The sequence below is a fragment of the Centrocercus urophasianus genome, unplaced genomic scaffold (assembly GCF_019232065.1).
Source record: "Centrocercus urophasianus isolate 14NV4802_14NV808 unplaced genomic scaffold, USGS_Curo_1.0 seq_31, whole genome shotgun sequence".
Taxonomy (NCBI): domain Eukaryota; kingdom Metazoa; phylum Chordata; class Aves; order Galliformes; family Phasianidae; genus Centrocercus; species Centrocercus urophasianus.
In genome coordinates, this window is record NW_024884878.1 from 5,222,082 (window position 1) to 5,237,588 (window position 15,507).

Sequence of the window (15,507 nt, forward strand, 5' to 3'; positions counted from 1 at the left end):
CCCTGCTTTTCACAGAATTAACTTATTATGGAAAATGTCAGGACAGGCACAACCCCTGCCCCCTTCCCCCCCACCAAACCTGCTTCAGTTTTTTTTCCCATTACTGTTGTTCAGCCAAATGACATGACTGCTGTGCAACTGTAGTCAAACAAGCATAGGATTTTGCTTAGATTCCATTTCAACAACACTGAGCAGGCTATCTTGTTTCCAATCTTGAACCCAACTTAGGGAGCTGACCTTAAAGAAACCCTTCAGATCAGACTATTAGTGCAGATTCTTCCCTTAAAAAGTTCATTTAAGAATAAGAAATGGGCTTATGTGGGAGTTTCTACTCATTGAAAAATGCAGTGCCACACAACTAGGAAGAGTGACATTAGTAATTATGTGATTGTGATAGTAGAAGAGATTGTGGTCTGAAGAGCCTTTAGAGGATGTATTTTTCACTCTCAGAGGTTTCTGCTGTGATGATCTGGTGAAAGAGGCAGTTTGCTGCACAGTGGTTGGCAGTGCAAGCTTTGGTAGGTTCACATTACATCGTGAAAAATGAAGGATTCCTACTTTCCCTGGCTGGTAATTTCTGTTAAGTCCTGATCCAAATGCACACCTCAGCCTAGGCTTGTGGTTAATCATAGATTGGTCAGTTGGTATTGTACAGATTCCCCTTTACCAGGCTTCCTGCAAACAGAATGTCCATCTATGCTGAGAAACACCTCTTGCAGAAGAAAACAATGATCAGAAGAGAAATAGGGATAATTTTTTACCATTCTCTTTCTTCATTGGTACGGTGATTTATGAGAGAAGTCAACAAAACTCTACCTTGCAGGGGTTTACAGTCATTTCCTTACAGGCCTTACAGACATTTCTTATCTGCAGACTAAACAAGCAGAGGAAAGGAGAAATATATTTTTATTTATATGTTTGCTAGCAAAGGCAAGACAAAAATATCTATGAATTAAAATTAAAATTGGGAAAAAATTAATTTTCCCAGACTGTGAAGACAGGCTGTTCTTTGGTGGATATAGAAGAAGAGTGAAAAAAAGATCAGAGTTGGAAAAGATATTTCAAAAGTTCTCAGGAAGAGAAGGTAGAAAAATCTGAGAAAACTCCCAACTGAAAAAGGAAAATTCAGCAAGGAATCTGATGCGTGGTGAAGTACTGCCACATTACTTGGTTGAGGAAACTTTTGAGAAACGAATTCAGACTGGTTGGAGAAATAACTGTTTGAGATCTATGATGCTTTAGTGAAAGGGAGTTTCCTTTAAATGAAAACAAAATAATGCATATGATGGTTAATGCAGAACTGTATGTGTGCTGTTCTGTAAATACATAGCTCAAAATGCTTCCCAGCTTCCACATCATAGAAGGATAGAATGGCCAGGATTGAAAAGGACCTCAGAGGTCATCTAGTTTCCAGTGCCGCCAACCTCTAGACCAGGCTGCCCAGAGCCAAAACAAGTTTGTGACAATTAAGTGAATAAGCCCAGCCAACTTGGATTTCAAAAGAAAGGATGACTGTGGAGGAAAATAGATATCTCACATGAAAAACAAGAATTTTTTGCTACTTGGTCCTGTACTTATATATTATATGCTTTTCTTTATGTTGCAGAATTAATATTTTATAACACAAATTGCTTCTCATCCAGATTTTACAAATTAGATACACTAGCCATGCAATTCTTCTGTGAGCTAGGAGATATTTTATCCAAAACTCAACATTCCCAGAGATCTTTTTTAACTAATATTATCACTGCTTGGTATTAAATTTGAGACACCTTAAAGATACTGTCCCTAGAGGACAGTGTCTTACCAAAACCTCAGTGTGATAAAGGTCGAATTGAAGCTCCAAAATTGCAGCATTCAATTCTGAAACCTTCATTCTGGGAAAGATGAGAGTAAATTTATTCCATAGTCTTTCCAGAGTAGAAGCTGGTCTCCTAACATCCCAGTTCTAAGACGTCTGCCTTGTCTGCATTTCCCTCCTGCCACTCACTCTCAGGATCAGTTTTATCCATTTTTCAAATTAAACACTATTATTTTTTTAAAATTTTCAACTAGAAACACGATGGAAGTAGGATATAAAATGCCTTCATCTGAATATTCTGCTACAACCAGCTCACAAGTAGAATAGACTCCTCAAAAATAGGAAGGTAGAAAAATGTCTTTTTAACTATGATATGCCACACACATTCATTTTTCTTCCCACTGAATATCTCAGCTCAGATCCATCTTGAGCTTGTTAATGATTTTTGTTTTTTAATGTGTAGGAAAATGAAAAGAAACATCTGTACTTAAAATATTCAGACTACATCTTTACTGAGTGGAGCGCAGAGTTCAAGACATTTCCGATGAAGCCTTGTGAGCAAGAATATGGTAAAGTTGCACGTGGTGTTCTCCTCCAAGAAATGATTCTGGTTCATTCTTTTTCTCCTTACGAAGTTAGCAGATGACAAGAAGAATCAAAAGGTAATGGACTGAGAGAATGAGGAGCTTCACCTGCTCATAGCAAAACCTAATGTGTACGGGTATAATGGTATCATCACCAGGAGTTCCTTTAATCAGAAATTCAGTGTAATGCTTGCTTTGTTCTTGTTAGTATCAAGTCAAAGGGAACTTTGATTTGAGGTCTGAAACCACCCACCAGCCTCTGATTTACCCTGAGGAACAGGCAGGCTGTTACAAAGTGACCTACCAGGGAATGATCAGAATTTGCATGTCATGTTCTGCCAGTGCATCAGAATGTTTTGCAAGATGATGATGACTCATGAACTGACCAAGGTTTTACTCCAGCTTGTAAAAGGTCCTGTTAGTCCCACTGATTGTTGCTGTTACTAGCCCTATTCACAGCTGTCGATTCCAGACACTTTTTAACACCATTTTAAGCAATTTTCTTAACCTTGATCTTCCAAGCTTTGAAAGTAATGCTTGCATTCTTTATCAGGTCTTAAAGTACCAACAAAGATAGTGAGATGCATTACAGCTGTCAAAGTCATCCCGGAATGAATATTTTACAGTGAAAACTGTCCACCTCAGCTGCAGCTATTTAAGTGAAAAGCATCAAAGAGATATGATCAAAATGCAGTGTCACACTCATAACAGTTCAAAAGTGGTTCTCCACTAGCACCTTTTCTTGTCCGTTTGAATGCATTCAAATTTTCTTTTAGATTGCTTCTCTAATGATCTTTTTATCATTGAAGTACTGCTTTTTTATATCCTGTTAAGTTGCTACTGTAATTTGCAAATCTCAAATTTTGACTTACCTTTTTGTCTGTGAGCCCAACTTACCTTCTTTTATTAAGCTGTCATGAATGTAAGGCTTACAGTTAATTGTAGCATATAACAGTATCATTTTCTAAAACCTAGATTTCCATTTTCAAGAGTACTAAATAGAAATTGAAGAAACAAAGGAATATATACTGATCAATACAACAGCATAGATGTCTTCTTTATGGACAGCAAAGAAATTTGTCTTGAGGCCTGCAGCTGACATCACCTTAAGGCTGTCTACAACAAACATCTATTTCTGGTTTTCTAATTCTCATCAAGATCTCTACTGTGCCACTCCCTGAAATCTGTGCAGCTGCACTGACTGAGGCTATGACCATGAATAATTTTGCCAGTAAGATGTTAAATAATGTTGGTTAAATCCTAATCAATCCTACCGACCCTAACCTTAAATATAAAAGGAAAGTTTGAAAGAGGCCATGTAGACAGAGACAAGAAGTTCTCTATTGATATTTAGATGCTGAGAATATTAATAGCAACATGCAGCCTGTTTCTTCTTCAGTCTCAAAAAGAATCATTCCCTTTGAGCATTAAATAACTTGCATTTATATGGGCTGCAGTGGATAATGAGCACATATATTGATAACATCTGTAGGTAGACATAAGAGTTGTGTACTTCTGCCCTGATACTTTTTAGAGGAAATGCTTAACTTCAATTCTTTTCAGAGTAACACTTTAATATATGCTCAACTTAAAGAAGCCAAAGCACGATGAATACAATGGGATAGGGGAACAGTATCTTGGAGATAGGGAATAAAAGTGTCCTGTCAAATGCAGAGTACTGAAGAAGTAATAATCTGTATGAAAAGCAAAAGGATCAGTTCTTTTAGGCATTGTTTTTAAGTGTACTGTCAAATGGCAAGGTGCTTATTGTAGCCACCTGAGAAAGACTCTTGGCTTATGTCTGTAAATAAATAAATAAGTATAAGGGGAATACAGAATGAGAAGTGTCAGTTACCCATTACGTTTAGAAAAAAAAATATAAAAAATCAGCTGTGAGTTCATATTGTAAATTTTTAACATTTGCTTTACCCCGTTTAATGGAAATAGACAAGTCTAAACTACATCACTTAATTAATATTTAGGCCTAATCTGTGTAAAGAATAATTGGCTTATTTGAAAGCTGATTAGATTAATGCTATTATGGTGACAGAAGAACAGTTCTAAGCACAAACCTTTTAAAGAAAGAATGGGAATGCTGGTACGAGAAGTAAGTTGAGTTTGATCTAGGATGCAGCAGAAAAAGAATGGAAGGATTAAGCCAAGTGAAAGTAATTACTCATTTAAATCCATTTAGATCTATAGAATGTAAACAAGTAAAAAAAAAAAAAAAAAGGTAAATAACATGAAATAAAAATAAAGGCAAAGTGACTCAACCCATTGCCTTTTATGCAAGAAGAACCACTCCAGTACCTGCTGCCACCACACAGGGTCTCCCTTTGTCCTGGCCAGGGCACTCCACCTACCTGAGCCCTTGCTTTTACATCTTCAGCACATGCCAGCAAACCTCTTATTTCAGACAGTGATTTCATTTCATGAGTGCAAGAGGATAGATGTTAACCTCTGTCTTGTTATGACTGCTGCACATCTTCCAGTTGATTTTCCCACTGACCAGAAGGAACTCCCTCAAGTTGAACAGATATCCTGCCTCTGAGATGAATTCAGTAAGTATGTCTGTCTGTGTGGGTGGTGCTCTCTTGACAGTGTTTTCGTTGGCTCACACTGTTGTTTTTTGTTCATGTTTGCATCATTCAAAAAATCCTGTGGCTGGTTACCTTTGGAGTGGTTGAAGCACTTAATGGTTAGAAAGATTTCTATGAGAACTAGCAAGTGCTAAAGAAATAAAACAGAAGGGGAAAAATAAAGTGCACATAATCAGCCTATTCCAGCACATGCTTCTGAAACAAGTTCTATCTTTCTATTCTCAACCAGCTACCAAGCACAGAAATACTATGAGCAGGCTGATGAAAGATGCCCAAATAAACCCATTTCTTTAATTTTTTTTAATAAAATATATCTAATTAATTTGTCGTCTGAAAATAGGCAGCAGCATTTCACCTCCTGTCAGTTACTAGTAGCAGCTGTAAGCTGTACTAAATGTTCTGTCCTGAGTTTGACTTTTTAGATATTTGTGAGTTTTATGTGCACACATATGGAGAAAATGGTGTGCATTTGGTGTGTATACACCAAATCCAGCAAAAGATTATTATCACGCTGTTGGCAAGAGTTAGAAAGAACTGTTTCCAGTTCTCAACCCATGCAGTGTAGCATGAATTAACTAAACATACTCTAAATATGCAAGGTGTCTGAAAGACAAAACTTGAATTTCACAACGTGCAATTACAGGACATGAGCATTCGAATCAATAATGGAAATAACAAGCTAAGTATTTCCATGTATGTGAGGGATTGTATACAATCTATAGAAATATTTTCTTCTGGTTTAAGAGGATTGTTAAAAGAAGGAAGAAACCTCTTAGGAGAGAAATCAGCCCAAGTGCGAATTCTGATGTGGTTTATGTATGTGATTCAAACAGCAGGTTTCCTCTGTAAAGGGGCAAAACTGGAAACTCAAAGGCTCTGAACTGGAAAAAAAGAAAAAAAAGAAAGAAAGAAAAAAAAAAAGATGTGCTATACTTAATCTACACTGCAGCTGTCGGCTGTCATGTTTCTGGTGACAAAAAGAATATAGTACCTTGGTTGTCGTTTGCTTCTTGAGGGAATGTAGTGTGATCACTGCAAATCTCTGTAGCAGTGTTCACTGACTCTCAGAAGAGAAAAACAAACTGTCTTTTGGCTGTTTAAGGCCAGGTTGAATAGGACCCTAGGAAATCTTATCTAGCCTTGATCTAGCAGTTGGCAACTCTGCTACTGTCAGGGGGGATGAAATTTGGGGTCCCTTCCAACCCAAGCCATTCTGTGATTCCATGATTCTATGATTCTTTGTTTATAAGGCTTGTTGAGGTATAGCTGAGCTTAAGAAGGCAAATGTTTAAGAAATAAAATTTCAAAAACTTGTAAATATTTGTAAAACAAAGCCACAAAACCACCGTTCTCTAATTGAACACTCACTACAAACAAAATTTCTGCATTTTGAAATTTCATATGATTCTTCTCTGTTTTGCTAGGCCTAAAATGTCCAACAGAATCCCAAGGGCATGAAAACCTAATATATGTATATCTGATATTCATGATAAGCAGAAAGTCAAAACCCAGTAATAAAAATGAACACAGTGCAGTGCCTTGCTTCTAACCACACCACTGCCTTCCCTCAATTCTGTACAGGCAGGTAAAAAAAATCTACCCACAAAACAAATCAAAGAACAGTAAGGATAACATGTGAAAACCCTTATATTCTTCCTCTGCGTTTTCTCTTCATCATATTGCAATGAGTTCAGAATATAGTAACAGCTATGAAAATCGCCAATAAGGAGCCCACAAAACTTAAAGTCAGATACAATCATGGTTTGGTTTTGATCATTTAACTGACTGTTGCCCTTCATATGGCCTCTTTGGAGACACCATCAACCAGGAGAAGATTTGCCATCTTTATGTAAGAACATTCCAAGGTAAAAATACAACACAGATGCTTAAGCTCCAAATGGAGCCCTTGCTCTCTGCTCTTACTGAATGGGAAGACAAGTCTTCTCCAATAGCCATGCTTTTTTCTTTGCTTCATTGACTATTTCAGATTCATACTGGAAGTGACACTAGGCAGACAGCTCTGTACATCTGCTGAGATGTTGCCATGTTTCTGAGAATCTTAGCTTTAGTTTCTATATTTTTTCTATAATGTGATGACCTGACTGAGTATTTGGAGAACCACTGTTTTGGCCCAACCAGATGCCATTACAAATTATGGAAGACTTTCTACTTCAGCACAGTAGTAACGTGAGTGATTGCGTTTTCTGAGCCATGGCTTTTTCTCTGTAAATCAGGATGTTCCCTTAGCATCTCCTTCATTCTTGCAAGTGCAGACACAGTCTCAGAGTCACGAGGGACACCTTGTTATCCCTGTGTTACCACTAGTCCATATCTTAATGCACTGTTCAGACATGCAAAGAGATTCTGACTTACCCTCACCATGCTGTTCTCAGCTATCTCACGGTGACTGGTGAGTTTTGGCTGGTTTATCTTCAGTGTCAAAACTCAGCTTCCCACAGAAGAAACAAAAGAGCAAGAAGAGACTGTATGTGGCCAGTGGCAGCAAGGGTAAGAACAGAGCCTGCTCCTGTGTGAGATCCTCTGCATGCAAACGGAGCAGCAGGATTGCCCTCAGCCACACGGGAGTTTGGCTCTTTTAGTATGTGACCTATTAAATGTGCTCTGTGACAAAAGGAGGAAGACACAAAACGCAATTATGTCAGTAATAGTTCAGTGCTTAAAAGCAAAGCAAGAACTATAAAAATATTTTTTGGGTAGGAGGCAGGAAATATTGAAACACTATTGTAACTCTCTACGTGCTACAATAAGCTTCGAGACAGAAAGCTGACAGGATGTGCACTCCTTCTTATGAAGTGAGCAAAATCAGATCTTTATCCAGTTGAAAGAACAGGATCAAATGATTTTAAAATAAGTCTGTGCTCCAAGAGCTAATTTCTGTCAAGAAGAGTTTGTGTGTAATGTTTCGGTTTCAGCTTCTCTGCATTAGCCTGGGTAATTGCTTGCCCGAGTCTCTGGATAGCTAATTGAGTGAGAAAATGGCAGAGAAAACATGTCCATTGCACACCTCTTCTGTGTTTCTGAGAAAAAGGCCTAAGTGCTCTTCAGACCCTGGTTTCTATATGATCCCAGTTTATTGTGGAATTACTCCGCTGACCCAAGCAGAGAAATTCCCGGTTTACACTTGTATAATTAACCCAGGATGCATCTTATGTTTTGTCATACCTTAAAAAAAGGGGATGAATATTTCCTCCTTGTAAGGCAGAATTAAAAGGACAGAAGAGCAGTTTGGAGAAAGGTCACGGTTTTCTTCTTATCAGAAAGATTCATAGCCCAGTGATAATTATAATTGTAAATACTGGTTTGCTGTGGAGCAGTGCAGACACTAAGCTGTTATTTATATCTGGCTATTAGCCAACTGAAAATTCTAAAAGGGAAAAAAACCTTTTGTTATTTTATTATGTATCTAATCAGACACTAAGACTACAACAGCATTTTAATGAAAGGATACATTTACAAGGTGTTTTTAGAATTGCATGGTAGCAACCATGCAATTGTTCTGTGTAGTTTTCTACAGAAGCCTTTTAGCATTAGGATTTTTTGGCTTTAGAAAGTGCCAAAAATTATTTCCTTATCTAGGAAACTGCAAGCACTCGCTGTGCTGTGAGCCATGAGGAAGCAGGAGTAGACATGGAGCTGTATTAAAAGGAAGGTGTGCAGTGAACATGCATTATTAAACTTGCAAGCTAAGCTGCACACAGGACCCTGTCAGTAAGTGGCAAGAAGGGGTGGCGGAGACAGTTCAAGTTAAGCCTGGATATTCTAATGTAATTTGGAAGGGAAAGCATAGTAGTCTAAATTATAATGGTTTTTGACAGTTTGATATGTATTTATAGCTGTTGCCAGCTCTGCCTGAATATTATATAGGATTATCTGGGATTTTCTGGGTTTATCACCACAGGCATGCAGGATTAACAACCTGATGAAGTCAAAAAGAATTACTCAGCCAATCCAATCCCTTTACTTACCTAGTGTCCTTCACACAATGTCCCAGTACGCAGTGAGAGAAACAACTGCCAGAAAGGACAGCCAAATAAAAATCTATTGAGGCTCAAAATCATCTGTGGAACTGGGCTAAGGGATATCTCCTAGTGAAAACGTTCGAAGGGCCATTGCCTAGAAAAGCAAGGAGTGAGGACTGCTTGTCAGCAACATCGTTGTTATCATTAAATACATCTATGACTTTGTTGGTGCTTGGAGCTTACATAGTGAGAGTACAAAGGATGGCACAGAGTCCCTGAGGAAGATGGAAGAGAGGTGAAGGGAGCTTCAAGAGAAGCCTGATACCCGATACATAGGATTTTCCTGTGAGACAGAACAACATGTTGGCTGTATATGCAACTCCTGTCTTGTGTTGTTCAATCCCTGTTAATTTTTTTTCATATACAATGTTTCTAATTATTTTATGTTCATATTGTGCTATAACACCCATAATGAACATTCAGGAGATTCACATGACTTTGTTACTGTAAACCCAGCTCTCCTTTGTTAAAAAATTTGCTAACCCTTCAAATGAACCTAATTTCTAAAAAAATAAAAAGCAAAAAATGCATGCAAGAAAAGTGCAAATAAATTTTGTATTAAAGTACAGCTCAGAAGCTTATCATAGTTACAGGACAGTAGTGGAGATCTCCTCAACACAGGTCAGGTAGAAATCTTGTGTTTCACCCTAGACCAGCAGGAAGATCTTTAGTGTATTTCCATATTTCCTGTTGGAATTTCTCCAACTCCCAGCTCAGACAGCCTCTTCAAGGCTTAATTATTCCCAAATATTTTCTTTGCTGTAATCACTGGAGAGGTTTACCAGAGCCTGGCTGTCACACTGTATTCACGCGTCAGACTTGTCTTAGACTTGTCTAAGTTGGTGCTTCTGGAACTCTTGGTCACAAACTGTAAGCCTTAGAAGAATGGTAAAGGGCTACTTACACTGCAGGTTAAGGCAGGGGATGCCTGAAAGCCAGAAGTTGGTTTCTGCTGATACTGACTTAAAATTGATTGGGGTCCATCTGTACAGATTTCAGCCACACAAAGAGCAAATGGAGAGAGAGCTTCAGGCAGCCTGGGGTGAAAAGAAGGCGGCTTCACAAAGACAGTGAGACACTGAATGGTATTTGGGGGAATGTCTAGGACATAATCCAAAGAGTATCCATGAAATGTGATGAAAATGTGCATTTACTTAATGTCTTTAATTTTTCCATGCACACCTACCACAAATAGCTGCATAAAGTCTAGCTGGCTACATGGCTGAGGACAAAAGTGTTAAAAAAGTGATGTCAGATCTATAGCCAGAAGATGTGTTTTACAATAGAACTGTGATAATAGCTTCTTTACCAAAAATGAAAAAGCTAAAATACAGTGCTCATTAGCGTTACCCTTGCCAGCTTAGTCCAGCTTAGGCTTTTCCACACTTTTCGTGGCTTGATATGTTTTAAGTTAGTAGTACAGAAAGCAAGAAGATGAGACAGTGGTTGTAAATAATCTGTGTGTTATGGGGTAGACCACAGAAGTCCCAGTAGATTCACTGCTTGAGAAAAGCTGTCAATGGTGGCATTATTGCTGGCACAGGAAAGCTAATTATTTGCTGCTTAGTAGTCATTGTGAGCCATAGTCTGCATTTGGAAGAAAAACTGCCTGGCCATTTTTTTCTTGTAAAATCAGATTTTTAACATGCAGGTTTTGACATACTCTTAAAAATAGCAATGGATTACTTGTGTTCCTTGCAATTTATTTTTGACAGCTTTCAAAGAAGTTTTTTCTTTCAGTTGTGTTTTAATGACTAATAACCAAACACCATTACAAAAACTTTCGCTGACAAGAAGAGATTCAAGAAGTGTATTTCCAAGGCTGCTGGATAATGACGTTTTGAGAGTTCAGAATGATCGTGCTGACTCATGGAGATGTGAAAGGGCTTTTTCTATCCAGCCTCATCTGGAAGACTGCTTTGGATTATTATCTTTAGTATCTTTCCACCTGCCCTGCATGCTGTGTGAATTTGTAACACTTTCTGACAGCCAGCAGAAGGACAATAACTTGGGATCCATATTCAATTGGTTTTCTGTAGATCCCAGATTAGGAACATTATTTCTAGGTGTACATCTGGAAGAAAGTGATGGCTTGTTAATGGCGCAGTACTTGTTCTACTTGCAAAAGGTAAGAATAGCTACAAAACTGCGTGGTTGAGAAATTCCTGTAAAAGGAAGCAGTAGGAAAAATAGCACCTTTATCACAATGCTTCCTTTAAGTAATATCGAAACTTTGTCTAACTTCATAAATCATGTGAAACAAAAATGACCCAAACTTCCCATTCAGACATATTTTGTCTTTTCCAGTTTTCTCGTGAAACAGAAAGATATCAAAATTGATATATTTTTTTTGCAGCAGGATGTTTTACTTTTAGCAGTTCACCATTTCTCATTGAAAAATACTAGTTAGATACTGACCAGGTCATCCACTCTCTACATGAGAGCAAAGAGGCATTTCGTATTTCAGCTCAGAACTATTTTTGCAAAGTTTTCAATACCTGGAGTATTTTCAGATGATTTTTCTCCAGTAGCAATTCTGACTTGGCCACACTGTGATGGTTTTACTGTACACATCCCAAAGAGGAGCCCTCAGCAATATCTGCCAGACATTTCTCTTTCATCCACTGCAGGAAAGCATTTGTCGGATTTGTTCCCACATCTACGCTACAGTGAGCAAAGATAAGTAGGTGGCTTCTGTGCTTTGAATGGGACGGTCTGGAGCTGAGTTTATCCTTAGAGTCAGCCCCTGAGAAAATGTGTTTCATACAGAGGAACTTCACCATTGAGGTCCTCATCACTGATGTGCGCATTGTGAGTGAGCTCTTATGTTCATAACATGGTTTTGTATATACACAATGCAATGAATGTGAATGGGTGCACAGCCTTGGTTTTCAACCAAGAACCCATACACAATTACAGAATCACAGAATACCCCAAACTGAAAGGGACCCACAAGAATCATTCAGTCCAACTCACTGAATCAAAACATACACCAGCATACACGAACACAGGAGTAAGCACATGCATACGCAGGCACAGAGTCCCCCAGTGCCTCATGAAAGAAGAAAAAAGTATTATCCTCATTTTTATGAGGCTGACTGTAAGGTTACCAGGCTAATAAATGAAGCATGAATTATTCATCAATCTGCACTTTGAATCTTTTAAATTACAGCCAATGAAATGGTAGAGCTGTAAGCTTCTTCCATTCTCAGAAAACCAATTTAATTGCAAACACACAATAAAGTTTCTCCTTGTCTTTTAACCATTTTTGATTTTAATGAAACTAGAGGTAGAAGCTTAGGTAAATTTCCATAATATGCAGCTAATGAGATACAAAATACATTAATAATTTAAAGGCCTGAAGCACACTGGACCATCAGGAAAGAGCATATTGCAAAGAATTATTGCACACACTATATTTGCTGCACACTTTATTTAACAGATGCCTGTATTAATGAATTTCCTACACTAACAGATGGAAGTTGAAAATATTCTGGAACCTACTAAGTGGAAACTAGGAAATACTTTTGTAATACTTCTTGAAAACAACTCTATTTTATTCACGGTGAATAAAGTGATAAAGAAGAAGCACATTTGGTGGTATGAGTTTGTTTTAGAAAGAAAGGATTTGGAAGAGTCTGATGGCACTTGTATTTCTCTTTCAAGATATGCATTTTCCTTAATTTTATTGAAATTGTTTATACATTTGCATAACAGTGCAAATAACTGTTTATGCAGTTGTTTATTTCAGTGTATGTAGTAAATAGTGAATGACTTCCTACTTTTTTTCATATGCAAAAAAAAAAAAGATCTAAGAGCAAGGCTAAATTGAAAATGAAAATAAGTGAGCCAGATCTCAAATGAGGTAAACAGGTCTTCTTTCATAATGGTGTAGGAAAAATATGTTTGTTTACATCAACAGAGCTTTGCACTTTTGTAATGAGGGAACAAATAATTAGGGCACAAGGATGGTATAAATAGATGTTCTACTCTGCTCTCTTTCCTCATTCTATGAAAGCGTATAAAGGTTTGTATTTGTCCTATCACCTCTGCTTTATCAGAGATATGAAAATATTCTTAATGAATGGATGTACAGGGAACTAGTAAGAAACAGTACAGAGCAGAAAAGCTTCCCTTGCATCACTCTGGAAATATAATTCTCATATTTGGGCAGAAATGATGCTGCCATTTTAAACAAATGAGTCTCAGCCTACCCTTTATGCAGAGCTCAGCTGCTGCTGGTTAACTCCTGCTACCTCTCCATAACACCAGCCAAATCCATTTCAATGCCAAAGCACACTGTTTTAGGAACCATTCTTTCTCTGGTTTACTGCTTTTTGTTTGTTTGTTTTAAAGGCTGCTTTGCTTATGCTTTTAAGCTTTTGAAACACAAGGTGGCCTTTCCATATGGAAACACCAACCTGTGTTTTCTCCTTGAATTAATCCACCTTAATCCTGTATCTAGCACAACAAAAAGTACTCCACTAGCACTGGTGTTAATTAATGAAAACCAAATATTTTGCCTGTTTTGCCATTTTTAAATCATTCTCTAGCTCCCAGCCGTGAAGAACTTGAAATAAATATCTGAAATTCCCAAGCAGTAGGATGTATCCTGTTATTGTAGGATATTCTACTGCTGTGCATACAACTTGAGGTGACCAAAAATGGTATTTGAGATGATCATTTGCTGATCAGAACTAGCGTAAATTACATTTAAATTGTTTGCAAGGGGGTTGGTTGTTCACGTTGCCTTTGTGGATGGACACCTGAAGAAGGTGCCAAAGCCTTCAGCATGCACAGTAAAGCAAAAGATGTATAGGGAAGAATGAGCACAAGCAGTATGACTTCAATAGCCACTGTGATATTACATCTCTGAAAGCACAAAGGATGCCATCAATACCTCCATGCGGTTGCTGCTTTCACAGTGATTTGCTTGCATCTAAGCACTCAAACTAAAAAGATATTCACCAGTCAGAGTAAACTCATTAACATAGGAAGCTGTCATGGGAAGCCACCAGTTTAGGTTAAACAGAAGAAAAACTGCATTTTCATATCTACCTCTTCAGTTTTCTAGTGAAAAAAAAAAATCACCAGAAGAACAAACTAATGAGCCCACCTTACACATCATCAGCCAAGTTGTCAGCTGAGTTCAAGCTGCCAAGTATTTGTAGTGGCAGACAACTTAAGAGGCGAAAAGATCGCAGCTTGATTTTTCAGCTCCCTGGCTGAGCTTGCTGTCTGGCAGCAGGAAAATGCATCTTCTAGCTTTTAAATTGAGCAAATTAGATATGAAGGAACACTGAAGTAGAACAAATATGGAAGCTGTCACACACAATAATTTCTTAGGACTTATTTCAGTGACAGTTACTGAACTTAAATCGAGGCTGAAAACACCATAAAACCATCACTCTTTCAGTTTATGTGTTTTTTGAAGTTGCATGTCTCTGGAAAAGATAAGGAAGCTATTCTAAGGCCTGCAGAAATCCACAGGGATGTGTTAAATGGCAGCACATTGCTGCAGTGCACGCAGCTGATTGTGAAACAGATCACAGGGGAGGTCTGCGTGGTCAATTTCTGCCTCGTTGAATGAGAATTAGTAATAGACTCATCAATGATGCCTACTCCTTTTTTGTTACTTATTTTTCTTGGGATGTGTCTTCAGCAGAGGGGACGAATCAAAAAGCCTTCTTCGTTTGCTTTGCATCCCCTCACTTTGGGACTACAACAAGAGTTGTAGCTCTGGAGTGTTATCTAAGCAGAACACATACTTTTGTGCTGTCATGTAGCACAATGTGTTTGCCGGGGGGGGTAGTGCTCTCTATAGTCACTAAGTCAGATAGATCTCTTAGTTATAACCTCTAGAATGATGAGTACTGGGACATTAGACGAATCCTGGTACAACTTGGATATGTCAGCAGTGCCGCAGATTAAGTATATCTTTCACCTATAGCAATGGCAAGGGCTGTGGCACATCTCAGAAACTGTTATTTGTGTATGTTTACCATCCTCGGGGAGTCTGCTGGCTGGTGGTTGACATAAGGTCCTGTGCTGGCATTTTCACTGCTTTTGTTATCTTTCCATATTAAATCGAGGGTTGCTAGGCTTATATTTTCTGTAACTTTGCCTTACCTTCTCTGTGTAGGCATGTATAACAGGCTTTTTTATCAAATACACTCATCTCGTGTACAGGCTGTACATCTGGAGGATCAGTATCAAAGCTGGCATGCAGAGGTAATAAGCATAATGCCATTTGTTGCACTGTCTTCCTTGTCAAGTACTCCTTTTTCCACGTTTTAGAAGCCATTAAAATAAATAAAATAAAACAAAATTTAAAAAATAAAATATCATAAAATAAAATAAAAGCTTTGAAAATGTACTGATGTGGCTTTTATTCAAGATGGGCAGCTCTTGCTGCAGTTCAGTTGGAAAGGGGAGTACTGGAGCCCTTTCACTAACAGCCAGTATTTGCATTTGTCCTCCAA